This window comes from Palaemon carinicauda, chromosome 3 (genome assembly GCF_036898095.1).
Source record: "Palaemon carinicauda isolate YSFRI2023 chromosome 3, ASM3689809v2, whole genome shotgun sequence".
NCBI lineage: Eukaryota > Metazoa > Arthropoda > Malacostraca > Decapoda > Palaemonidae > Palaemon > Palaemon carinicauda.
This window is the reverse complement of record NC_090727.1, coordinates 77,520,526-77,547,669: the sequence shown is the minus strand read 5'-3', so window position 1 is coordinate 77,547,669 and position 27,144 is coordinate 77,520,526. Positions and strand designations below refer to the sequence as shown.

Here is a 27,144-nt window from a genome sequence, read left to right as displayed (position 1 = left end):
ATGCACAAGAGAGACCTTTTTGCTTTCATATTTGGGTAGACTTCACTGCCTACTTTTAGTGTGGGATTCAGAAATGGGCTTTTTTAAATATAAAACTTACCCGCTGGTTATATAATGGCTAAAGTCCCCGACGCCTTGGCAGGAAATTCAAAATCTCTTGCGCAGCTTAGCGCAGATATGCCAGGTGTACCCCAGCGCCCTCGTAGTACAACAGGTAGAACTATACTCAAGCAATTCAGATATTCTCTGCCGCCATAGCTGGCTGTACTATTGGAAATTCTCTCTCGGTTTCTTACTCTGTTTGGACGTTATTTGGTGATTTATTAACGTTTTTGAGTTTTGGCTTTTGCATATTTGTTTAATTTGATCTGTGATCACGTATTTATAACTTGAAAGGTAGTGTTAGAAGGTTTTTCAACCTATTTTAAACCTCACGAAAGCATAGGGGCGAAATGTAAACATTTCGACCATTGATGACGTCACAGCCTCTTCCGTAAGCTAAAAGTCTGTCTTGCTTTTTACAAAGAATATAAGTGAATATGCTTTTAGAGTATTAAGTTATGAATTGAAATAAAAGAATTATTTTGAGAAAATTTTACCCTGTTAATAGTTTTCTTTAGATAAGCTTCGATCTGTTTGCAAAGATTAACTTACGTTCAGTTTATTTTTGTTACGCAGTAGTCAGTATCGTTACGATGTTACAATATATTTTAGCGATTTTTATGAATAGTACTTTCTTCTTACTTCTCAAGTTTTAAATTGTACTTTATATAAGGAACATTTCATTTTGCAATTAATTGGTCCTTTCAGTATTTTTTCCTTAGTCAGAGATTAAAGGAAGTTTGAGTTCAGTTTATTTTATACGATGCAGTATTCTTTACAATCGTCGTAGCGCACGATTCTATGTATCGTTGTTGCTTTGGTGGTTTTCAGGATACTAAAATTGGTCGTATATTATTTGTAGATGTTCCAATGATGCGAGTGATGATTCATCTTTTATTAGAACCCCTTAATTTAAGGGTTTATTTTAATTTATAAATATTATATCTGTTAAGGTAATATTTGATATTTAATATTTTATTACATTTATATGGGATTCGGTACTTTTGCATTCCCATTCAAACAATTGTCCAGTGACAGAATTATAAGTCTCTCCCTACGGAGTTCATTTCATTTGAGAGAGTGTATACTTTGGTTTTCAGGTAATTATGAAACTATCTTTGTGCCAAAGAGTAAAGTACAAATTTTTTAGTGATAAATTGTGCAGTGAACTTTATTCAGTGGAGAGTGCTTCTATTCGGACCTTTCGTTATCCTAGCCTTAGACCTCTGTCGAGCTCCCGGACCCAGGGGAGAAACTAAGTCGAACGGCGAAAGGAATCGAGAGGGTAACCAGGCGTTAGTCTTTTAAGACCCGAACTGAAGTCCTCTCGAGCGTTTTCTGTCGATCATCAGAACGCTCACCCTCGCTATAGATAAAGCGAGGTATTGGTGTTTTCAAAGGCGCTAAGCTGAAAACAAAATTAGATTCGTTCTGCGTGTGTTACGTTTCATGCGGCGCAGACGCAGTGCCGCCGCTTCCACCTGATGGGTGTCGTCTCTCGACAGTGGCAAGCGCTATGGATCGACGAAGATAATGCTGAATACGTTTCGCCTAAGGTTGATCCTTGATCTTTGTAGTTAGGCATGAAACAGCGTCTATCTTAGTTTATGCAGTCTTTTCAGCCTGCAGTAAACAGTGCGGTTGGATGTCTCGATTCAGGTCTTTGACACCGTCGCACAGGCGTCGTGTCTTTAACGGTGAGGTCTTGTTGTTGCATAGGCGGCCTACCAACTGCAATGTCCAATGGTGGGGGAAAGTGGATGCTTTACTTCGATTACCTGCTCAACGCAAACCTACTGCTCATAGCACCTAGTATCAGTCTATACAGACGCGCTGACGTTCGCCAGGCAGCAGAGCCGGGGTAGCGGCAACGGAAAAGGAACGTCGACGGAATGGAGCGAAGCGCCACGTCAGTGTGGACGCTTCAGCGTCGGTGTGGATGCTTTCAGTGTCAGTATGGACACTTCAATGTCAGCATGGACGCTTCAGCATCTGTGTGGACGCTAGGGTGGATGCTTCAGCGTCCGGGTGGACACTTCGGTACCTATTACAATAGACTTTGATGTCTACCTGACCATGAACGTCTAGTGTTAAGTTATTGTTGCTCCAGGCGCTATATTAAGAAATTAATCTGAACTAGAAAGATTTTATATTCTCGGACCAAGGCCGGCTCTAACTCTTGGTTGTGAGAACTAGAATTAAAACCTCTAAGTATTGAGGTCTGAATTCACAATCATAAGGAGTGGATTCCTAAGAATCAAGACTTCTCTTCTTAGGATAGAGATTGTAAAAGGAAGGGAATAGCTTTTAGAAACTTATGAAAATTTTCTAAAAGAGTTTCCCTCATATTTTTTACCTGCTGCTCCTCGTTCCGACTTCAGAGTTTTCGCTAGTTGAGTTGATGGTGTGTCTAGTTATTTTATTTTGTTATTGTCACAAGCCAGCTACAACCCTAGTTGGGAAAGCAAGATGCTTTAACACAAAGGGCTCCTTTAGGGAACGTTGGCCTAGTAAATTAATGGTAAAATAAATTAATAAATTAACATTAAATCATTCTCAGGAAAATAAAAAACCTTACTATAGAGATTGATACAGCGCTTGCAGCTGCAACAACAGAAAGGGCATTAACCCTTTTACCACCAGGGTTTTTGGAAATTTCTAACCCTTAACCCCCAGTTTTTTTTTTTTTTTTTTCAAGCACATTTTGCAGTATATTTTTTTTTTCAAATGCTCTAACAGCCTTAATTTTTGTCATAGAGAGGTCAGGTTGGTCTCATTCTCTTGGAAAATGCCTGAATTTTCTTGAAAAATTATCAAATATGCAAAATAAAAATTTAAATAGCATTTTTATGCAAGGACGTACCGGTACGTCCATGGGGGTAGAGGGATGAGTTTTGTGAAAGGTACCAGTACATCCTTTGGGGGTAAAAGGGTTAAGGCCTTTTATGAGAATAGAACGTAAAAGTATATCTCCCACCACGGGCAGATCTTTTATGATTTAAGGTATTATACTTTTAAACCGCTCTTGTTAGTGACTCGTAAAACATAGCGCAGTGCTCTGGAGGAGGTGTTTGTTCGTGTTCACCTTGCCCTAGTCCTGTATCTCTTCCTTACGTTCCAACCCTTGGGAGAAGGAAGGTCGGTAGGCTGAGGTTTTTCGCGGACCTTGTGCATTAAACGTCTGTTCCGCCGAGCGATATTGTTGATGCAGTCCAAGACGTTCTTTCTCCATTTTGGAATGACGAAGTTGTTAATGTCTTGAAGCGATCAGTTCGTCATCGCTATGGTATCATGGATCTTTGTAACTGTTTTCTGCATATTAGATTGCAGTTCCCCGACGAGACTGACTGTCTACGTTTTCCCTGTCTTCCAGACTAGGAAGTTACTTGTCATGTATGCACGCGAACAGAATTTTCCTTCGCAGCAAAAGTGTTTGATGCTTAAACAGGAAGCAATCGAGTGTTTTTTCTTCCGCAATAGAAGCGGAAGTCAGACAAATCACATACAATCCTAGCTTTTCCTCTGGATTCTGACTCACTTTCAGGGAGGAAAGGCTTTGCCCTCATCGAAGGTTGCAAAACCTAGACTTGGTAGTCACCAGTCAATTTTTCCTAGACCTTTCAGGAGTCGTATGTTTTCTTATCCTGCAGTATCTAAAGTTCGCAGGAAGTTTTTTCTTTTCGGGAGAAGGCGACGTGTTGGCACCAGAATCGTGTAAGACACACAGTTCTTCGGGGGAAAAGGTGCTCAGTCTGCTTCTGTTCACACTTCTTTCCCTCCCCCAGTTTGGGGAAAGCTCTATTACTTTCTTCTGAGGTCTAGCGACTACTGTTGACGGTATCTCACAGCATTGGATACGTTCAGTTCGCGCACAAGGCGCGCTTGAAATGTCATAGGGACTCTCCCAAGTCGCTCTCAGGACTACGGTTGATGTTCTCTCCTGGCCTTCGCCCATGCTTGAGTTGGCGCACTCGCTACCCCGCGAGTGTAGCTTTGGTCTGAGCTAAAAGAGGTCTGTTTAGCGTTTACGATTCTCGGGGGGAGAAAATTTTCTCCTAAAGAGTCTAAGGACTACCAGAGATCAAAGAAATGGTTTTCCGACCAGTGTCAGAAGGCGTAGTTCTCCTGTGCTTAGTAACACTTCCTCGCAGAGATATGCTCGTGTTACGAGAAGCGTTAGAGCCGGTGCTTGTAGTAGTCTGGTCTCTCTCTTACGGCAGACGTCACGCAGACACAGACGCAAGTTCTGGTCTCTCCCTCACGCAGTCACAAACGCAGATGCCAGTCTGGTCGTATGTTGGGACGCTGACAGTCAAAGTTGATCCTTTCAACAAGTTGTCCCATTTACGCGGTCTGCAGGACGCGTGACTATCACTCATGCGGACGCATCCTACACGCGGACAACTCTTGGCAATCGGTTCCGTCTTTCTGTCAATGACCGGACGCGATGCTGTCGCCTCCATGCAGCACGCTGTAGATTTACAACAATCAGGGCACACACACAGCGCTGTATCCACACGACAAGGTGAATGCATACAGCACGCTGACACCTTACGGCAATGCAAGCACATGCGACATTATGGTCGCATGCGAGACGCAAACAGTCAAGTCTTTTTTTCACAACAGTATAAGCAGACTATTGTCTCTCCTTCGTGTGTCTCTGGCCTCGCAGCTAACGCTCCCTCGTGTCAAGCTTTGGCTTTAAGTTTGTTGAACACTCGCAGATTACACACTATCAGGTCTTAACCTCACAGCATTAGGTTCACGTTGTTGATGCTTCTTTTCAACAAGCCTAGCTTTAATATCGGTTTCTTGCGACCAATATGGACAAGTTTTGGGAGGCGGTTCTAGATCCCGATCCTCTCTCACGACATGTTGAGTGTAGGCAGCATGCTGGAACCATACTGGACTCATGCTGGGACCATGCTGGGTGCATGCCTGAAGCATGTCTTTAGTCCTTTTCCCCGTGTCAGGATCACGAACGTTTTGTGTTAAACCATCAAGCTTTAGGTCTAGCTGCCTCCAGTATTTCGGAAAACCCCTAGGATCTAGAGGGTTGTTCGAAGGAGACAGCCGAGGCTTTCGCTTGTACAAAGGACATTTGCCTCAAGGTTTTCCAACCCAATTAGAGTGTTTTATGGAGTGGTGTAGAGCTAGAGCCGGCTCTTCATTAGGTAACTCTAACACAAGTGGCCTATTTTTTCTTAGACCTTAGAAGAAAAGACATTTTCTTTCCTCCTCGACCATCAAAGGGTACAGGAGTATGCGGGCATCTGTCTTCGGACGCAGAAGATTGGATCTATCAAATAGAGACCTTATAGATCTTCTCAGATCATTTGAGAGGACTTGGAGGCATCAGCAAGATGCGCCAGCCTGAATTTTAGGGTTCGTTTCTGTAGTTTCGCGGTAGTGACAGATCCGACCCTTTACACTTGGTTTCTTTTGAAGGCCTAACTTTGGAGACTTTCTGAGTAAGTCTACCATAGTTGAGAGTCAGTGAAGTTCACTCTTTTAGCAAGAACACAGACTTCACATTAGTTAAGCCATAGGTACCTTGCAACCTGGATTCTTGGTCATTAACAAACATCTTTCTCATCCATAGCCTAAATCTTTCGGGATCACTGTTCTCTCGAATTTGGTTTGTGATGGGCTGAGAAGAGTTTTTGCCTGATTAAAACTAAGTTTTATTGGGACAAGAACAAAGAAGTTAAGAGTCTATTCATAACTCTTGGGTACACGGTCAAGAAGCCTGCACTATCCATGTCTAAAACATTCTATCATCTCGTATAGACTTTGATTACAAAGGTTCTTCCACACGGTTGGGTGACAGATCATAAGATGTTGAAAGAGTAAAGACTCACGAAGTTAGAGCTGTAGAAACTTCTGTAACTTTTAAACTAAACTCTTCTCTGCAAAGCATCGCATATACAGCCTTGTGAAGGGGTAATCCTGTATTCGCCTTGCATTACTTTTACCGTGTCCAATCTCTTTATGAAGACGTCTACGTTTTGGGATCACTTGCAACAACGAGTGCAGTAGTAGGTGAAACATTCTCCACTACATTTCCCTAAATTCCTAGTGCCCCTGTTCTTCTCTTGGAACTGTTATATATATGAACTGTTATATATATATTTTTATGTTCGTACGTGAAGATTGGTCGGCAATCTTCCGCAATCTTTGATTTAGTCAGGTGGTCATTTTGTTCCTAGAGAGCGTCCGGAACAAGGGTATTAGTTGAGGTCCTGTCATGTTATAGGTGGTTGTACCGTTTGACAGCTCCTAGAGATCATCAGCCCCGAGTGGATTACTGGATCTCCTAAGGATAACAGACAAAATGAGGCAGAGCATTGCTGTCAGCTTCCTTATCAGGTTAGAACCGCTCAAGGTGTTTATGTAACTCTTAAGTGAATTTCCAATTATGCAGCTGTCTCTGACCTGCCACCAATGGGTGTCAATCAGCCATTATATAACCAGCGGGTAAGTTTTATATTTAAAAATTATATTTTCATAATAAAATAAATTTTTGAATATACTTACCCGCTGGTTATATAAGTTTTAGACCCACCCTCCTCCCCTCTAGAGACCATGGGGCATGGAAAATCTGAATTGGTTGAGTATAGTTCTACCTGTTGTGCCGCGAGGGCGCTGGGGTACACCTGGCATATCTGCGCTAAGCTGCGCAAGAGATTTTGAATTTCCTGCCGAGGCGTCAGGGACTTTAGCCATTATATAACCAGCGGGTAAGTATATTCAAAAATTTTATTTTATGAAAATATTCCATTCCACCATCTTCTCTTTCTCTGACTTTTCTCTCTGTGATGATGTCCTTGATTTTTCTTGCAATAAATCTTCTTAATTAGTCTAGTATCTTACCTCTGCATATTATTTCCTTTAGTTTAATATGAATTGAATTTCTCTCAGGAGTTTACATAAGCAAAGTTACGTGGGTGAGGGATACGAATGCTGGTTTCTTTCTTTACTAGACATAAAAAGGGGTTTGAACAGGCACTTATAAGCAGTCAAAAAATAAAAGCGTGGTTTTACATTAACACTTAATGATGAATTCAGATGTCGTGTCACTGGCTGAAGAGTTGGATGAATCCTGGTTTAGTTAGGCCTATACGTCAATCTTAGGCCTACTGTTGTCGCTGAAATATGAGCCTTCGTCAGGTGTTGGGAAGGCTGGCACGAAGTTCTAGACACGCCTTGGTCACTCTGGGACGTCACGCCTCGGTCGCTCTGGGACGTCTCGCCAAACTCACTCACCGTCAATCAGGTGCGGGCGTAGTAACTTTGTTCATCGTCCTTCGTTTTCAGGGGTAAATGTTCCCCTGTAATTCTCGGCTGCTATAGGATTCTGAGTAATCGCCGTCCCTCAGTTAATGTATCGGCAGCCGCCACTTGTAGTTCGTCAAGGAGACCCGGCAGGTCTTTATACCATTTATACAGAGCGACTACTAGGAAGAGAGAGATATGCCGTCTTCTCGTTGCTTATATATGGTCGCCTTGGGCGTGTCGAGCTATCCTTAATCAGGTGACTTTTTTCCCGGCTTCCACGTCTCACTCATCTATGTTCCGTTCGACATTCAAGAACGGATCCTGTCGTTCGGGGAGTTGTTTACGGGAAAGAACCCTGGAGTCAGCGAAATTAGTTGAAAACATCCTACCTAACTCTCGATCACTCTCCTGTCTCTCCACAATTCTTTCTATATCTTTACAATTACCACTAACTGCATTTGTCTCCCTATTTCTTATTAGTTAATAAAACCCACAAACAAAGGCATCAATAATATACATAAACCTTCTGCATATGAAATTTATCCAAAAATAAGCATCTGTCTGTTTTAGACCCACCCTCCTCCCCTCTAGAGACCATGGAGCATGGAAAATCTGAATTGGTTGAGTATAGTTCTACCTGTTGTGCCGCGAGGGCGCTGGGGTACACCTGGCATATCTGCGCTAAGCTGCGCAAGAGATTTTGAATTTCCTGCCGAGGCGTCAGGGACTTTAGCCATTATATAACCAGCGGGTAAGTATATTCAAAAATTTATTTTATTATGAAAATATCATTCCATTCCACCATCTTCTCTTTCTCTGACTTTACTCTCACTCTTCATTTTGGCAAGAGATTGCATGCTCGTCCACATTCATCCATGCATACATTGCCACCTTAGCATGAAATTCTATCCTTTAGTATATCCTCTCCCTGGTGCTCAGCATGTTATGATGGTATAAGATAGAAAACTACTAATTTACGACCTAAGAGTAACTGGTTTATCAGGTATGGAAGAAAAGCTTGAGAGAACATAGATGAAAATGCTAAGGTGGATTTTGGGATTTTTTGTGTCACTGTTTTGGAAGATTGCAAATTTATGAAATAAGTAGAACAGCAGATGTAGTGAAGATTACCTAGATGATAAGAGTGACATGATCGAGAGTGAGCGGGCACGTGTTGAAGATGAATAGTGGGAAAGGAGTGAGGAGGGCTTGGGAGGAACCTGGTAGGGGATGAAGATAAGAGGGACGCAGAGAATCAGATGGCGAGATAGGGTGAAGGATGATATGGAGAGAAGAGGTTTGTTGGAAGAGGATGCCTTTGATAGAAGGCATTGGAGAAGTCGCATCAGGCGACTGACCCCTTAATGTTGGGATAACGGTGGGAAAGCAGTAGTAGTAACAGGTTTAGGTGCGGCAAACTGTGGCTGCCAGTGCCCAGACATCCTGAACTTGTGTTTAACTTCTTTTAAATACGTATCCCTCTTGCGAATTAGGTCCAAAGCCCACATCATGCTGATTCTTTTGGCATTTTGAATCATAACCGGCCTCATCATCTGTCAGTCTTTTGTGTTTGAATCAATTTAACATTCTAGTTTAGCCTAGTGAGAATCTTTTCCTTCATGTCACTCATATCATGAATATGGAAAACTCAGTCACCATAAACTTTTTTTTTCAGGAGTCTCAGATCTCCAATCAGCAGGAGTCTCAATCATCCCAATCTCTTTTCCAAGTTGACCCCTATCAGTCTGATGATGAAGGCATCCAGGAGTCATTGCAGACCTTCAGTTATAACAGTAGCGTAGATGACATTGATCTGTCCACCCTATTTAATTAGGGTATTACTTTTGGCATAGCTGAAATGACGAGCCATTAGATATTTAACGAGGGTTTACTACCCCCTCGCTAGTTAGCGCGGGGGTGGGGGAGGGGTAGCTAGCTACCCCTCCCCCCCCCTCACACACCAGTGAGTAGCTCACTTTGCTTTTGGCTCGGGTGATGAACAGACGTGTCTGCTCCCACCCTCGCTTATTGACAGCCTTAATCTTTTTTGCTTTTTCTTTGCAGTGTGTGCTTGGAAGTTGGCCTCTACCATTATGCGGAAGTGCCCCGGATTACCTGACTGCCCTTGTGGTACATATATGTCGGCGGTCGAAACGGTCCCTCACACCTTATGTCCGTTCTGCAGGGGCCAACGGTGTGATAGAGACAAAGTATGTAGTGAGTATAGGGAGTGGTCTACCCCTCAGTGGGAGAGGTTTTCCCGGCGCCGGAAGAAGTCCAAAAGGGATCTTTCTCTTTCAAGGGTTTCCTTGAAGAAAGGAAATTCCAAGGACAATTCTTCCGTAGCCCGAACCTCCTCCGAAGCTCCCGCTCGAGCGGCCTCTTCCGAGAGGCCGTCGAGTGGTAGCGTAGGCCGTTCTTTTGTTGACCGACCTCGGGGTTCGGGAGAGGGAATTGCCTCCCATAGCGAGGCAACTCCTCCTCCTCCCCCGGGGGACGATTTATCATTTAACACTGTTGCTAGTGATGATTTATTACAGCTTTGGGCTTCCTTGGGGCTTAAGGGCTCGCCCTCCAGGGAAGTCCTGTTTGACTTGATCCAGTTGGGGGCTGCTGTCAAACAGTCGCCGGCGGTAGCAGAGGTTGACCCTCTCTCTATCGTCGACGTTGTTGTGGCAGGGGCCTGCGACGAGTTAGGTCAAACCCCTGCCTTGGTTCCCGATGCAGCTGAAGGCTTAGTTCCTCCCTCCGAACATCCTTCGAGGGAGGAGTTAAGTCCTACGGTCTCTCCTGCAGGTGACTCTCCCCCTCGGGGGAGTTCACTGACAGAGACTCCTCTTCGGAGGACTGATGATGATCTGCCTGCCGCCCCCAGAGGACGTATCCGTCCTCCTCTTCGCCGTAGAGGCCTTCCTCCGTAGAGGCCTTCCTTCTCCTCACAAGGGAGTTAGGAGGTGCCTCTTCGGCTCTTCTCCGTCGCAGTCCCCCGCAGAGGATCCTCCTCGCTGTGCACCGACCGTTGCAGTTGCATCCTTGGACACCTCTGCCGATCGTTCTCCTTCGCCTGCCAGACCTTCGAACCTGCCGTCTCCGTTCCTGGCTGCTGACGCGCTTTGGGCACCCACGCATCTCGTTTTCCAATTGGCACCGGTCCCTTCGGGGCAAAAGGGGCTTTCTCACAATGTGAGCAAGTCCCTTAAGCGCCAGGTATCTCCTGCGCACTCGTGCTCGCCCATGGTGAAGCCCTCTCTACTCAGAACTTCATCCTCGGAGACAACGCCCCAGAGACCTTCTGCAGCTGAGACTACTCGCCATCGCTCTCCTGCTCGCCAGCAGTCTTCTCCTCACCAGCGTACAACTGCGCGCCCTGATCCTGATACGCGCCCCGCGCGCCTACGATCTCCTGCTCGCCAGCACTCTTCACCTGCGCGCCAGCGTTCGCCTGCAGGCCATCGTTTGCCTGCACGCCCACGATCTCCGGATCTGGGCGCAAGAAGGAAGAACAGAGTTTCTCCTCTTCAGCGTTCGTCTGTTCTCCATAGGACTTCGCCAGCTCGTCAGCCATCGCGCGCATACACCAGATCCTGCTGTGCGCCCTCCTGCACGCCCATGCGCTAGAGGTAACACCCCTGCGCGTGGGCGCTCGCTTAGAGCTCTCCGAGAGCCTACGCCCCCATGCCCTCGCAAACAATATCCATCGCGCATGCAATCGTTTGCACTCCCGCCTGCGCTTCCTGCTTCTTCAGATCACGCAACTGTGCGCCATCGATCTCCTGTGTGCAGTCGCTCACCTACACGCCTTACGCGCCATCGCTCGCCTGCGCGCTATCGCTCGTCCGCGCGCAACCGATTGCCCGAGCGCGATCCTAGTAGGGTACTATTGCGCGAACGCCAGCTCGTTAATCATGGGGTGGCACAACGCGAGCTACTGCGCGAGCCACTATGCGAGCCTACAGAAACGAGAGCAGCCAGGTCATCCTCACCCCCCCCCACCCCCACCCCCGCAAGCGTAGACCAGCGCGCTCGCAGGAGGGAGGAAAATCACCAGATGGGTCCAGGAACCAACCTTCCTCTTCTTCCCTTTCCTTCCAGGCAGGTCCAGCAGTTGTGTCTACTCCAAAGGATCGCCTGATCCCCTTCCCTTCAGAGGAAGTCTGACAGCGCTGCTGTCAGTAAGCAGCCATGGTTTGGATCCCTCATCAGAGCTGTCTTGCAGGCTGTCAAGCATGCCTTTGCTGAGATGGGTCTCAAAACTATGGCGGCTCCGACTCCACTGAAGAGAAAGAGAGGAGTAGAAACTGTGGTAACTTCTTCGAGGGTCAGGCTGGCTCCTCGGACATCCTTGAGGAAGGCTCCCTCTCCCCCCCCCCAGACGTTTTCTCCCTCTCCCGTGGACGAGCATTTTCCGTTTTCAGGGGAGTCTTGACGAGGTGAGGCGTTCTCCCATCGCACCAATGGGAGAAACCCCACTTCGCGCTGGAGAATTGTCCTAGCTGGGAGCAGAGAAGAGCCCTCAGAAGTCGTTGTTGGAGTCCTGCATTCCTACCAGGAGGGAACCCAAGGATTCCAAGACAGTCCCCAAGTCATCCTCAAGGATCCGTCCAGAACCTACAAGACCCGCGGAGAACGTCCACGTGTGCCTTAGGGGACGGGAGACTTCGCTGTCAGTTCTCCAGGAAGGGAGCCTCAAGAGTCAGAGCATGCCTTCTGGCAAGTCCTGACCCTGATGAGGTATCTCAACAGGATTCCCGATCCTGAGATTCCTCCTCGCGAGGGCAAGGACACGGTCCTGGACCGAGTCTGGCACTCAGAAACCCACTAATGCCAGTGCAGCTTTCCCCTGGTCCCAAGGGGTGAAGAGTGCAGGGATAAGGTCGAGGGCCAGCCAGGCAACAAACTCCTCCCTCCTCCTCGCATCCAACAAAGGAGGTACTTCGAGCTCATGGAGGAGGCTTGTTTAGCTCTTCCCCAGCACCACTCTGTGGAAGAGCTTACCAAGGGAGTCCGTCTTGAGAGACTCTAGCCGGCAAGTGACTTTCTCGGCGACTGAGATCATAAGCCAGGAGAAGGTCGCGAAGTGTGCCATGCAGGTTACTTTGTGGCTTGACATCTGGCTGGGATCTCTTGGCATCCTGATTCGATCCAAAGATTTGTCTTAAGGAGAGCACCAGGAAGGCCCTGGAGACCTTCCTCCTCTCGGGCACCCGCACCATTGAGTTTCTGGCCCACCAAGTCTCGAACTTGTGGGGCAACTCAATCCTGAAACGTCGTGATGCGGTGGCAGAGAGGTTCCACGCGAAGGTCCCAGCCGTCGAGGTCAGCAGGCTCAGACATTCTTCCCTTCTAGGGAAGAACCTGTTCGAGCCTAAAGACTTGGAACAGGCAACCGAGAGGTGGAGGAAGTCCAACCAGGACTCCCTCCTTCATTGGGCTCTTACATCAAAGCCCTATAAACCTCCGGCACTTCAACAACCTCGTCCGTCCAAGACAATGAAACCGGCTGTGGCAGTGAAGGCAACAGTGTCGAAGCAGGCAAAAAGTCCTCCAGGGGAGGGAAGAATCCTAGAGGGAGCGGCCAAGGCTGCAAACGCTAGGATTGGGAGTCCCCCTGCATGTCCACCAGTGGGGGGATGCCTTCAAAGTTGCGCAGACAGGTGGCAGCAACTCGGGGCCGATTCCTGGACGATTTCCGTAATCGGTCAGGGATATCGCGTCCCATTCATAACATTCTCTACCTCCCCTGACAGCGGATCCAGTGTCGTTGAGCTCCTTTGCCATGGGATCAGAAAGGGGCCAAGCCCTACGGGCAGAAGTCCAGACCATATTAAAGAAGGGCGCTCTCCAGGAGGTCGTCGATGGTTCCCCAGGCTTCTTCAGTCAACTCTCTTGTTAAAAAGGCGTCAGGAGGCTGGAGACCAATTATCGACCTCTCAGCCCTGAACAGGTTTGTCAAACAAACCCCGTTCAGCATGGAGACGGCGGGCACGGTCAGACTTGCGGTGAGACCACAAGATTTTGTGTACACTGGACCTAAAGGACTCGTACTTCCAGATCCTAGTCCATCCGTCTTCAAGTAAGTACTTAAGATTCAGCCTAGACAACAAGATCTACCAGTTCAAGGTGCTGCGTTTCTGTCTCTCCACAGCACCTCAGATATTCACCAGGCTGTTCACACTGATTTCTTCGTGGGCACACAGGATCGGCATCCGTCTCCTCCGCTATCTGGATGACTGGCTGATCTTGGCAGACTCAGAGTCGACCCTTCTTCGACACCGAGACAAGCTTCTGGGCCTTCTGCCAAGATCTAGGGATCATGGTAAATCTCGAGAAGTCTTCTCTGCTTCCAACTCAACGACTGGTATATCTAGATATGATCTTGGACACCAATCTCCACAAAGCCTTCCCATCAGACAATAGGATAGCAAGGCTGAGGAGGGTCGCAGTTCTTTTCCTCAGACGAGAACTCCCAGTCTAATCGTGGTTACGTCTCCTCGGTCACCTTTCTTCTCTGGCCCATCTAGTTCCAAATGGTCGCCTCAGGATGAGATCCCTGCAATGGCGACTCAAGTCCCGGTGGAATCAAGGACACAATTCCCCGGACATCTTGGTCCCAATGGGTCCTGCGGAATGGACGGATCTTCAGTGGTGATTGACAGAGGAAAACCTACGAAAGGGAGTGGATCTTCTCGTCTTCCCCTCGGATTTGATGCTGTTTTCGGACGCCTCAAGAAAAGGGTGGGGGGGGCCCACGTTCTGAACCACAGGATCTCGGGCCTATGGTTAGAATTAGAAAAGTGCCTCCACATAAACTTACTAGAAATGAAGGCCGTGTATGTGGCACTTCAGCAGTTCCAACAGTACCTGGGGGGTCACTCCGTGGTGGTGATGAGCGACAACACCACGGTAGTGGCTTGCATCAACAAGCAGGGAGGTACCTTTTCACAGGAGCTATCCCATCTTGCAGTAGAGATAATGAGATGGACCGAAGTCCACTCTATTCCACTATCAGCTCGCTTCATTCCAGGCAAGAGGAATGTGCTTGCCGACAGTCTGAGCAGGGCATCTCGGATAATGAGTACCGAGTGGTCTTTGGATCGACTAGTAGCCAACAAAGTCCTGACTTTGTGGGGTTCCCCGTCAGTGGATCTGTTCGCAACAGCCTTGAATTTCAAGCTCCCGGTGTACTGCTCCCCAGTCCCAGATCCCAAGGCACTCTGGCAAGATGCCTTTCAACAACGGTGGGACAACATCGTCTACGCCTTTCCCCCGTTCTGTCTGATGAGAAGGGTACTCAACAAGACCAGAATATCGGTCAACCTTTCGATGACCTTAATAGCTCTGCAATGGCATCACGCAGAGTGGTTCCCGGACCTTCTGCAGATCCTTACAGAAGGAGAACTTCCTCCTCGACATGAGCTACTCAGACAACCACATGCTAACATCTTCCACAAAGCCGTAGCATCGCTACGACTTCACGCCGGGAGACTATCCAGCATCTCACAGAGAGGATTTTCGCAACAAGTTGCTGGAAGGATGTCTTGACACCTGCGAAAGTCATCCGCAGGGGTCTACCAGGCAAAGTGGAGAGTCTTCTGTGGTTGGTGTCGTGGAAGGGGTATCTCTCCACTTGATGCCACTATTCGTGCAATAGCGGAGTTTCTTGTGTATTTGCGGGAAGAAATGCGCCTTTCAGTCTCGGCAGTGAAAGGCTATCGCTCAGCCTTAAGTCTTGCCTTCAGGCTCAAAGTAATGGACATTTCCTCTTCGCTGGAACTTTCTCTACCAACACGAAGTTATGAACTTACCTGCCTCCAGTCGGAAGTGAGACCTCCTTCATGGAACGTGGTTCGAGTCCTCAGGTCTCTTGAGAGACCTGAGGACTCGAACCAATAGTATTGGTTTCCTGGTCTTTGAACCTACGGTACATTTGACCTTGGTTCGTGAGGTGTCTAGGATGCCACGTTCCTTACATTATCAGGTCTGAGCATAGCTATCCTGTTTGGTAATAGGGACTTCACCCACCTAAGTCATATTTAAGGACGAAGTTTGTTTGTACTCGTGGGGGGACAAAGCACAAATTTTAAAACTAATTTGTATTTTCTCTTTACCTACTCACACATCGAATAGTCTGCCCTATTTTTCTGTCCTCATACACCTCACAAGACTGAGATTACCAAACAATTCTTCTTCACGCAAGGGTTAACTGCTGCACTGTAATTGTTCAGTGGCTACTTTCCTCGTAAGGCTAGAAGAGAAACTATATGGTGAGCAGCTCTTCTTCGAGAAGGAGACTCCAAAATCAAACCATTGTTCACTAGTCTTGGGTAGTGCCATGGCCTTCCACTGTCAGGGATTAGAATTGTCTAGCTTTAGGGTGCACTCGGGCACACTATTCTATGTTTATCTTCTTTCCTCACGAGGATGATTTCCTTGTTGGAGCCGTTGTAAGGGTTATAGCATCGTACTTTTCCAACTAGGGTTGTAGCTTAGCAAGTAATAATACTGTATTAATAATACAAACCTGACTCCTCAAAGTTAACTTTCTGCCTTCACCTAAGTCCCAGACACAGTCGAATTGAAGGTTCTTTGTACCGGCAGAAGGGCTGGGGCTGTCCCTCCACCAGCCGCTAACTACCTGCTAATGCGCTTAAATCAAATCTCATTTTAAAGAACTCAGGTTTGTATAGTGAGGAAAAATACAAATTAGTTTTAAAGAATGTGATACAGTATTAAAAGTCAAATATATGGGTCTTGAACATTCACACGATTGCCTTGAGAGTTCCCCTGTTATGCATTGAGTAAGATTTATTGCTAACATCACTTAAAATGCAACTAGTAATTTATTTTCTTTATTGCAGATGAGCCAAGGTCTTCCCTTATGTATACTCGGGTGATGTCTGAAGTGACCTGTGGCCAACTTAGGCAAAACATGTCAAGGTGAGTGTTGGGAGAAGTGTATTGGATAAAATTCCAATCATGTCATGTTGGCAGAGATCAATACATCATAAGATACAGAAATACTACTGTATAATACATTTCCATCTTTTGCTTCCTCAGTCAACCTTTTATCAATCTTTCACATCCTTCCACCTGTCTGTCTTACCTGACCTGTCTATTCTGGGACTTGCTTCATCTCTGTTGTACATTGAAGTATATACTTTGAGATACTTTGAGTCGTCAACCTTCCAGTCAAGATTTACCCTCGGAAACTTAGGCCTGCTTTTGTTCGCACCCAACTTTTCCATTTTTCAAATGTTGTCAAACTCTTAACTACTTCTTTACTGTTCACCATTAGCTTTGTTTGTGTTACTTTAATTTTTATTCCTCTCCTTTCCTTTCCACCATCTTCTCTTTCTCTGACTTTACTCTCTCTTCATTTTGGTAAGAGATTGCAAGCTCATCCACATTCATCCATCCACACTGTGCCACCTTATCACAAAATTCTATCCTTTTGTATATTTTCTCCCTGGTGCTCAGCATGTAATGATGGTACAGTATAAGATAGAAAACTAATTTACGACCGAAGAGTAACTGGTTTATCAGGCATGGAAGAAAAGCTTGAGAGAACATAGATGAAAATGCTAAGGTGGTATATGGGAATATTGTTGCACTGTTTTGAAAGATTGCAAATTTAAGGAATAAGTAGAATGGCAGACGTCGTGAAGATTACCTAGATGATAAGAGTGTCAGGATCGAGTGTGTGTGTGCACGTGTTGAAGATGGATGGTGGGGAGGGAGTGAGGAGGGCTTGGGAGGAACCTGTAAGGGGGAGAAGATCAAGAAGTAGGCAGAGAATTAGATTGCGAGATAAGGAGAAGGATGATCTGGAGAGAAGAGGTTTGGGAAGGCGTTGCAGAGGGTTCATCAGGCGACCGACCCCTTAATGTGGGGATAACTTAGGGGTAGTAGTAGTAACGGGTTTAGGTGCGGCAAATTGTGGCTGCCAGTGCCCAGACATCCTGAACCAGTGTTTAACTTCTTTCAAATACGTATCCCTCTCCCGAATTAGGTCCAAAGCCCACATCATGCTGATTCTCTTGGCATTCTGAATCATAGCCGGCATCATCGTCTGTCAATCTTTTGTTTTTTAATTAATTTAACATTCTAATTTAGCCTAGTGAGGATCTTCAAAATAAAATATTTTTTTTTTTATGAATTAGCCACTTAGAACATTCTTCCATCTGTCATGCAACATTTTCTTTCTATTCATTCCTAATGCCCACCATTTGTAATTGCTTGCAAGAGTATGATACCTTTAGTGTCTTTTCATTGTCCCCAAAATATTACCTACAAACACATTCATTCAACAAGCATTCTCCATTCATTTTTTCATTGCAAATACCCTTCTTTGTCACTAAAACATACCTTGGTACACTTCGTTGTTCATCCTTAAGAATTAGATATAAATATAAAATCCATTTCTTGTAGTCTTTCCCAGAATTGTCGCTGTCTTAGCCAAAAAAAAAAGAAGCTTAATATCTGACTTGGAAAGCAAAACTTTTGCATAGTATGCCTCTGAGGAGCTTTTAAGGTTTAAAGGCCACTGAAGTGTCAGAGGCAAGGGACAGTGATATTGCCCCATCAAGCAGGACAATGCCCTACAGAATAACCATATATACATATGATCAACACCCAAGCTAGGACCAAGGATGGCCAGGCAATGGCTGCTGATTACTAAGCAGGTAGACTTACAGGCTCAAAAGAATGATGAGGTTGCAGATGGTACAAGTAAGTACCGAGCTTGAGCAGGACTCAAACACCAGTCCAGGAGATCGCTAGTCATATCACGGTTCACTTATCACTCCCTCAATGCATCGCAGATTTATAAATTTATGCTGAATGTTGAGGATGATAGGGAGGCAGATATAATTGCTGTTCCAGGTGTTGAGGTGCCAGTGATGGGAGATGAGAATGAGAGAGAGATTACAATAGAGGAAGTGAGGAGAGCACTAGATGAAACGATAGTAGGAAAAGCATCTGGTATGGATGGTGTGAAAGCTGAGATGTTGAAGGAAGGGGGTGTGACTGTACTTGAATGGTTGGTGAGATTGTTTAATGTGTGTTTTGTGTTGTCAATGGTACCAGTAGATTGGGTCTGTGCATGTATTGTACCACTATATAAGGGTAAGGGAGATGTGCATGAGTGTTGTAATTCAAGAGGTATTAGTTTGTTGAGTGTAGTTGGAAAAGTGTATGGTAGAGTACTGATTAATAGGATTAAGGATAAAACAGAGAATGCAATCTTGGAAGTACAGGGTGGTTTTAGAAGAGGTAGGGGTTGTATGAATCAGATTTTTACAGTAAGGCAGATATGCGAGAAATATTTAGCAAAAGGTAAGGAGGTGTATGTTGCGTTTATGGATCTGGAGAAAGCATATGATAGAGTTGATAGGGAAGCAATGTGGAATGTGATGAGGTTAAATGGAGTTGGTGGAAGGTTGTTGCAAGCAGTGAAAAGTTTCTACAAAGGTAGTAAAGCATGTGTTAGAATAGGAAATGAAGTGAGCGATTGGTTTCCGGTGAGAGTGGGGCTGAGACAGGGATGTGTGATGTCGCCGTGGTTGTTTAACTTGTATGTTGATGGAGTGGTGAGAGAGGTGAATGCTCGAGTGCTTGGACGAGGATTAAAACTGGTAGGTGAGAATGATCATGAATGGGAGGTAAATCAGTTGTTGTTTGCGGATGATACTGTACTGGTAGCAGACGCAGAAGAGAAGCTTGACCGACTAGTGACAGAATTTGGAAGGGTGTGTGAGAGAAGGAAGTTGAGAGTTAATGTGGGTAAGAGTAAGGTTATGAGATGTACGAGAAGGGAAGGTGGTGCAAGGTTGAATGTCATGTTGAATGGAGAGTTACTTGAGGAGGTGGATCAGTTTAAGTACTTGGGGTCTGTTGTTGCAGCAAATGGTGGAGTGGAAGCAGATGTACGTCAGAGAGTCAATGAAGGTTGCAAAGTGTTGGGGGCAGTTAAGGGAGTAGTAAAAAATAGAGGCTTGGGCATGAATGTAAAGAGAGTTCTATATGAGAAAGTGATTGTACCAACTGTGATGTATGGATCGGAGTTGTGGGGAATGAAAGTGATGGAGAGACAGAAATTGAATGTGTTTGAGATGAAGTGTCTGAGGAGTATGGCTGGTGTATCTCGAGTTGATAGGGTTAGGAACGAAGTGGTGAGGGAGAGAACGGGTGTAAGAAATGAGTTAGCGGCTAGAGTGGATATGAATGTGTTGAGGTGGTTTGGCCATGTTGAGAGAATGGAAAATGGCTGTCTGCTAAAGAAGGCGATGAATGCAAGAGTTGATGGGAGAAGTACAAGAGGAAGGCCAAGGTTGGGTGGATGGATGGTGTGAAGAAAGCTCTGGATGATAGGAGGATAGATGTGAGAGAGGCAAGAGAGCGTGCTAGAAATAGGAATGAATGGCGAGCGATTGTGACGCAGTTCCGGTAGGCCCTGCTGCTTCCTCCGGTGCCTTAGATGACCGCGAAGGTAGCAGCAGTAGGGGACTCAGCAGTATGAAGCCTCATCTGTGGTGGAAATGTGGGAGGTTGGGCTGTGGCACCCTAGCAGTACCAGCTGAACTCGGCTGAGTCCCTGGTTAGGCTGGAGGAACGTAGAGAGTAGAGGTCCCCTTTTTTTGTTTTGTTTCTTGTTGATGTTGGCTACCCCCCAAAATTGGGGGAAGTGCCTTTGGTATATGTATGTATGTAAATCTACACCCCGAACTCCTCTCTCTATCGCAGTTTTCCGAGAGCAGATATGTTTTATGTTTTTCACATTTTAATTATTCTTTTATGTGCTGAGGAGGGAGGGGGGGGGGGAGATGTAGGGGTAGAGAGGGGGGATGTTGATGAGGGAGAGGTCTAATTGGTGAGGGATCTATGGTTTTCTATACTGACACTCAATGAGTGAGCGAGCTAGGTTTATTCCTGGCATTCCATGCATCTCTTTTTTTTTTTTTTTTTTCTCTGGTATATTCAGCAATAACTATACCTTAGAAATGGTGCTAGAGGAGCATTTCACAAAGCGACACAGGTCGTGCCCGGAAATAGATTTTTCCTTCGTCAATATCCCTTTTTTGGGTCTTTAAATTAATGAAGTAAATTACAACAATACCACATATACTAGTGTAACACTTGCAATCCAGCATATTGTGCGAGCACTGAATTTTCTTCAATGAAAAATAATTTCACCACTTATTTTGTGTATAATGCAAATTCAGTTTTTCTATTGAGACTAAATCAAAATAGATTAACGTCTTTTTCTCTCTACCTCTGTATCGCAACTTCTGGTTCAGTAAGTTAGAAGAGCAAATGAGAATGAATGATGAAACAATTGTTACCAAAAGAAAGTAAACTGCCGGTTTGTAACCAATTACCTTGGTTGCTACAAGTGATGTTAAGTAGAATATGACATATTAATTATAGAATTATAAGAACAATTCAATAATTTCCAAAGATTTTTAAACAATCATGAAATTGTGCATCAGCATCAGATATGAAACTCCTCTAAACTTCGATATGCCATTAAAATTGACAGTAAATGAAATGAGAAAAGTAATTTTAAAAAACTACTGGTATATACTTTGATATGGTAAAATAGAAATATTCGTTCAAGTAATGATTATCTCTTAGCTTGAAAAATAATCAGTATTTTGCTTTAATCAAACCATCTCCATCTACCCCTCATCGTGATCTCGTCAACATATGGTACTCAAGTAATCTCTCTTATAGTTTCATTTCTAATCCTGTCCTGCCATTTAACTCCCAATATCCTTCTGTAGGCTTTGTGCTCAAATCTACTAAATATATTGGAGATTGTTTCATTCTCATGTAAATAGAGTAACACCGATCTCACTAAACTGATGTACTGTATAGTCGGATTTTTATATGCAGTTTCAGGCGATTTGATTTCCAAGTTTTACTTACTTAGCCACTGTCTGATTTGCTTTTTTTCAATCTTTCACTAAACTCTACTGTATTGGAGATCATAGTTACTAAATGCTTACAAGATTCTACCTCATAGTGAACCCTCGTTTATCGCGGTAGATAGGTTCCAGACCCGGCCGCGATAGGTGAAAATCCGCGAAGTAGGGACACCATATTTACCTATTTATTTAACATGTATATTCAGACTTTTAAAACCTTCCCTTGTACGTAGTACTGTTAACAAACTACCCTTTAATGTACAGAACACTTAATGCATGTACTACAGTACCCTAAACTAAAACAGGCACAAATATTAAAGGCGATTTTATATCATGCGTTTCCTCAACACGCCAAAAAGCACGATAAAAAATGGCAACCAATGTTTTGTTTACGTTTCTCTGATCATAATGAAGAAACAAACGCATTTACTGTACACATCTGTGTATAGGTTAGTTTTTGCATTGATTATTGATTATTCAGTACAGTATGTTGATTTTGTTATTACCAATATGTATATATATATATGGGTTATGAAAAAAATCCGCGAAGTGGTGAATCCGCGATGGTCGAACCGCGAAGTAGCGAGGGTTCACTGTAATCCTTTTTCCTTCCTATGATATTTCATCTAACATTGCATACTCCATTCTCATCTGTCTTTCTTCTACTTATCTTCAGCCCAACCTCATTTGATATTTCATGCATTCTGGTAAGCAAGCATTGCAAAATCTGTAATGTTCTGCTAACAAGGACAGCCTCATCAGCATACTCTGGTCTGCTAAATTCCTTTCACCAATCCAGTCCAATCCTTCTCCACCATCTATGACTGTTCTACACATCACAGAATCCATGAGGAGAATAAACAACATAGGTGACGACACATTCCCTTGGAGTACTCCGCTGTTCGCTGGAAAATCGCTTGATAAGACTCCTCTAACATTAACTTTTCACTTGCTATGCTCATGAACAGACAATCAAATTTACATATTTAAGAGGGACTCCATAATAACGCAGGACTCTCCACAAAATTGGCCAGTGCACTCTATCAAAGGCTTTTTCAGTCCACAAATTCCATCAAAAGGGGATTTTTATATTCAACACTTTGCTGTACAACATGTCTCAAAATGAAAATCTGGTCAGTGCAACTTCTACCTTTTCTAAATCCTGCTCGTTCATCTCTCAGCTTTTCATCAATCTTTCTCCAGTCTCTTTAGATTAAGCATATTATATACCAGTATTTTCATGACTCATGTACAGTAAGTGTTATGCCTCTGTAATTATTGCAATCAGTCAGGTTTTTTTTTTTTTTTTCTTCTTCACTCTACAAGAAACTGTTGATCTTGAACCAGGCAGGGAAGTTTCCAATAGTCATTCTAGAAAATTGTCCTGCCCCTTGCCTCTGCCGCTTGTAGTTGGCCTTCAAACTTCAACATTGATGAGGAAGGCATTAGTGTACTAAGTTGTAACCCTGTTAGTGTGTTATTTTCTTGTGCAATAGAATTGGTGGAACTTCAGAAGTTCAAACTTGCAATGAATGTTTTTATGTTGACCAGAGTGACATGAATCTGTCTTCATAGTTTATATATGACAGATCTGTTTTAATGTTGTTGCTGATCTTAACACTTTATATCCATTTATCAGTACTTCTCATATAGTTTATTTCCGTTTCTTTTCCTCACAGGTATTTTTATGTGTTAGAGCCATTGGGCTTACAGCATCTTGCTTTCCAATTAAGGTTGTAGCTTAGCAAGAAATAATCATAATAATAATGATAAAAATGAAGATGATAATGAAATGACTGTACAATAATAATAATGATAATAATAATTATAATAATATTAACCCTTTTACCCCCAAAGGACGTACTGGTACGTTTCACAAAAGCCATCCCTTTACCCCCATGGACGTACCGGTACGTCCTTGCAAAAAAATGCTATAAAAATTTTTTTTTTTTTTTTTTTTCATATTTTTGATAATTTTTTGAGAAAATTCAGGCATTTTCCATGAGAATGAGACCAACCTGACCTTTCTATGACAAAAATTAAGGCTGTTAGAGCAATTAAAAAAAATATACTGCAAAATGTGCTGGGAAAAAAAATAACCCCCTGGGGGTTAAGGGTTGGAAATTTCCAAATAGCCTGGGGGTAAAAGGGTTAAGGCTGTACATCTCACTCCCTCTTATAGAAGTGAAAAATGGTCATGTATGTACTGCACAGTATGGCGTCAATTTGAAAGGATGTGTAAATAGTTGTACAGTATTCATCATTGTCTTATTTTTTCTTTGAATCATCATTGCTATTTTTATGTCTTCATCTCTTTGTTGATTTACCTTTTTGTTTGAATTTTAACTATTCTCAACATTGGGTCATTCCATTTTAAACTTTTCTCAACCAATGATTATGGCCTTGCAAGTTTCATCCATGTAAAGTAACCTGTTTGAATAATTGAACTCTTCAACTTTAAAAGCTGAAATAAGAAAGGTTGGGACAGTTTTGACAATTTTCCTTTTATTACAGATATTTTTTGATGGATGAGCACCGACAATGGAAATTCTTGAGCTTTTAGAGGACATACAAGATACTGTATATATAAAGTCGTCGCTCCTATTATTTAAGATTTAAAGTCATCACTTCTAATATTTTATAACTAATTGTTCATATTTACCATGTTTTCTAGAATGTGTTTGATTTAGAATAATTTTTAATATGAATTCAATTTAAAATCTAAGTTTTCAATGTAATTTTGGCAGATACATGTAACTGTTGTCTTTTTCTTGAATTTCATTGAAATTAATGTAAAAGACAATGTACTCTTAGTTAAGGTTACAATTGCCTCAAGATCTTTGATAAAAACATTGTAGATGCGGGAGTAGTACAATTTCAAATTAATCACTCAAGTAAATCTATTACAGAAAAATCTTAAGTAAACATTTCTTAATACTGTAATGCATTCTTAAAATCTTGTGTTTGTAACAAGAGAAAAAAAAGAAATAATAATTTAGCTTTGTAAAGAAATCTAGTCAAGCTAAGGGGATAATGTATTTTAAATTTGTAACTGGTGGAATTGAATGCAATATTTCAATTTTAATGTTTTGTAAGTTCTTATAGAATCATTCGATTTTTCTTCTTTTTTTTTTATCAATATTCACTGGAAACTAATCTGTTGCATTTTCTTTATATATTGTCTTTATGGGATTTATTATTCTTACAGAAATATTTGGTTTGTTCAACTTTAACATGTGAACAACAATAACCTCTGACACGATTTTAAAATATTTCAAAAAGATTTTGCTGGTATGTTTTTATTTCAGTGCTCAAAGAACATAAAATTCATTTCGTTGTTTGTGTTGTAAGTTTTATTCTTACGCGGATACAAACTTCTGAGCCTTTTATTTGGGGTAACTAATCATGTTTTCTACAACCGGCCTATCAAAGTTTTGGTTGATTGCGTCATGCTCTGTTGCTGGGTAAACATCGTATGCACAAGAAGCAAGAGAACACATGCTTACATCATCTCTTCACAACGCTGCTGGCCGCGAAGTGAAGAGGTTGTGCTCTCACTTCCCTACGATCGAGCCTTTTGCATTTATTTCCCTACTCATCTAGTGCTGTGTTCTCTTGTGTTTTCTTTCTTAATTCACAGTCATATGAGTTACTATTCATTATCTGTAAGTTATAAGTGAGTGCTTATGTCTGGTAAAACTTGGTATTCACATTCGTGCCCTGGACAGGATAGCGACTGTTGTGGCATTCTTATGAGCCGGGCAGACATAGACACACATCTTCTTTGTCTCTCTCGCCTAGACAAGAGATGTTCAAGGGAATCTCCATGTAAAAACTGTAGGTTGTGAACTTCTCCCAATGGGAATATTTTTTTTTCGTCATAGGAAGCTTAATGATATTTTTACTTTACTCTTTCTCCTCCCAACGGGATTTAGAGACTCGTGTCATTCTATGCGGCGAGAACTTCCATTCAGTTTTTCATATTGAGAAATCCCTGAAACCTTGTCTTCAAAAGACACGCACATCCAAAGCATTGGTTTCCTCTCCAGAATCTTGAGAGATCTTTAGAGGCTTATGATATTATTATTACTTGCTAAGCTACAACCCTAGTTGGAAAAGCAAGAAGCTATAAGCTCAAGAGCTCAAACAGGGAAAAATAGTCCAGTGAGGAAAGGAAATAGGTAAATGAACGATATGAGAAATAATGAACAATTAGAATTAAATATTTTAAAAACAATAACATATAAACTATAAAAAGAGACTCATGTCAGCCTGTTCAACATAAAAAAATTTGCTGCAACTTTGAACTTTTGAAGTTCTACCGATTCAACGAACTGATTAGGAAGATCCTTCCACAACCTGGTCCCAGCTGGAATAAAACTCCTAGAATACTGAGTAGTATTGAGCCTCATGATGGAGAAGGCCTGATTATTAGAATTAACTGCATGCCTAGTATTATGAACACGATAGAACTGTCTGGGAAGATATGAATGTAAAGGATGATCAGAATTTTGTAGAATCTTATGCAAAATGGGTAATGGACTAATTGAATGTGACAGTGCCAGAGATTAATATCTAGATCAGGAATAAGAAATTTAATAGACAGTGAGTTCCTCCGACAAATTAAGATGAGAATCAGCAGCGGAAGACCAGACAGGAGAACAATACTCGAAACAAGGTAGAATGAAAGAATTAAAACTTCTTCAGAATAGATTGATCTCTGAAAATCTTAAGACTTTTTCAATAAGCAATTTTGTTTGCAATTGAAGAAGACAGACCTAATGTGTTTCTTAAGTCAATTTGCTGTAGAGAATTACACCTAAAATTCTAAGTCACAGAGTTCAAGAAACTTTATAAATGTTGCAACCTGGATGTTGAGGAGCAATTGTCCCTGACCTATAACAATCATATTTTGAGTTTTGTTAAGATTCAACTTCATGCCCCATAATTTGCACCATGCACTAATTTTAGCTAGGTCTCTATTAAGGGATTCAGCCACCCCAGATGAAATTGATGCAAAGAGAGTAGCATCATCTGCATATGCAACAAGCTTGTTTTCTAGGCCAAACCACATGTCATGTGTATATAGTGTGTAAAGCAATGGGCCAAGAACACTACCCTGAGGAATACTAGATATCACATTCCTATACTCACTATGGTGCCCATCAAGAAAAACTGTTATCTATTAATTAAAAATACAATATTAATGCTAACAAACAACCCACCCACTCCCAACTGTTTGAGTTTGAAAAGAAGGGCCTCATGATTAACACGGTCAAAGGCAGCCTTAAAATCAAGGCCAATCTTATGAACTTCCTAACCACAATCAGGAGATTTCTGTACAGAATTGGAGATTGTTTATAAGACATCACATGCTCCACGGTAACTTCCTAACCACAATCGGGATTTCTGTATAGAATTGGAGATTGTTTATAAGACATCACATGCTCCAAGGTAACTTCCTAACCACAATCAGGGGATTTCTGTACAGAATTGGAGATTGTTTAAAAGACATCACATGCTCCAAGGTCTTTACGAAAACCAAATTTCAAACTAGGGAACAGATGATTACCTTCAGCAAATCTCTCAAGATGTTTTGCTAAAAAACGTTAAAAAACTTGAGATATGGGAGTTATGGAAATTGGGCTGTAATCAGCTGGACTTGAACAACCACAAACACATACATATATATAGTGGAGTAACATAAACAATTCTCCACCAAGTGATGAAAACTCCTCTTCTTGCTAACTTGCGTAAAATAACATAACTTTGGAGCTAAGAAATCTGCAATCTTTGTAAAAAGCAAAGGAAAAATACCATTTAGGTCTTCACCTCCATA

The 27,144-nt window shown here is 43.0% G+C and overlaps 1 long non-coding RNA gene across 1 annotated transcript in view; it reads left to right on the top strand.

Annotated features, from left to right (window-relative positions):
- The window catches only part of LOC137638349 (uncharacterized), a 35,208-nt gene extending 11,174 nt beyond the window's left edge, over positions 1 to 24,034 (top strand). The window contains exons 4-5 of the long non-coding RNA XR_011044089.1: positions 16,239 to 16,317; positions 23,820 to 24,034. This is a non-coding gene — a long non-coding RNA (uncharacterized lncRNA). The remainder of the gene's footprint in view (positions 1 to 16,238; positions 16,318 to 23,819) is intronic.
- Positions 24,035 to 27,144: the final 3,110 nt, after the last annotated feature.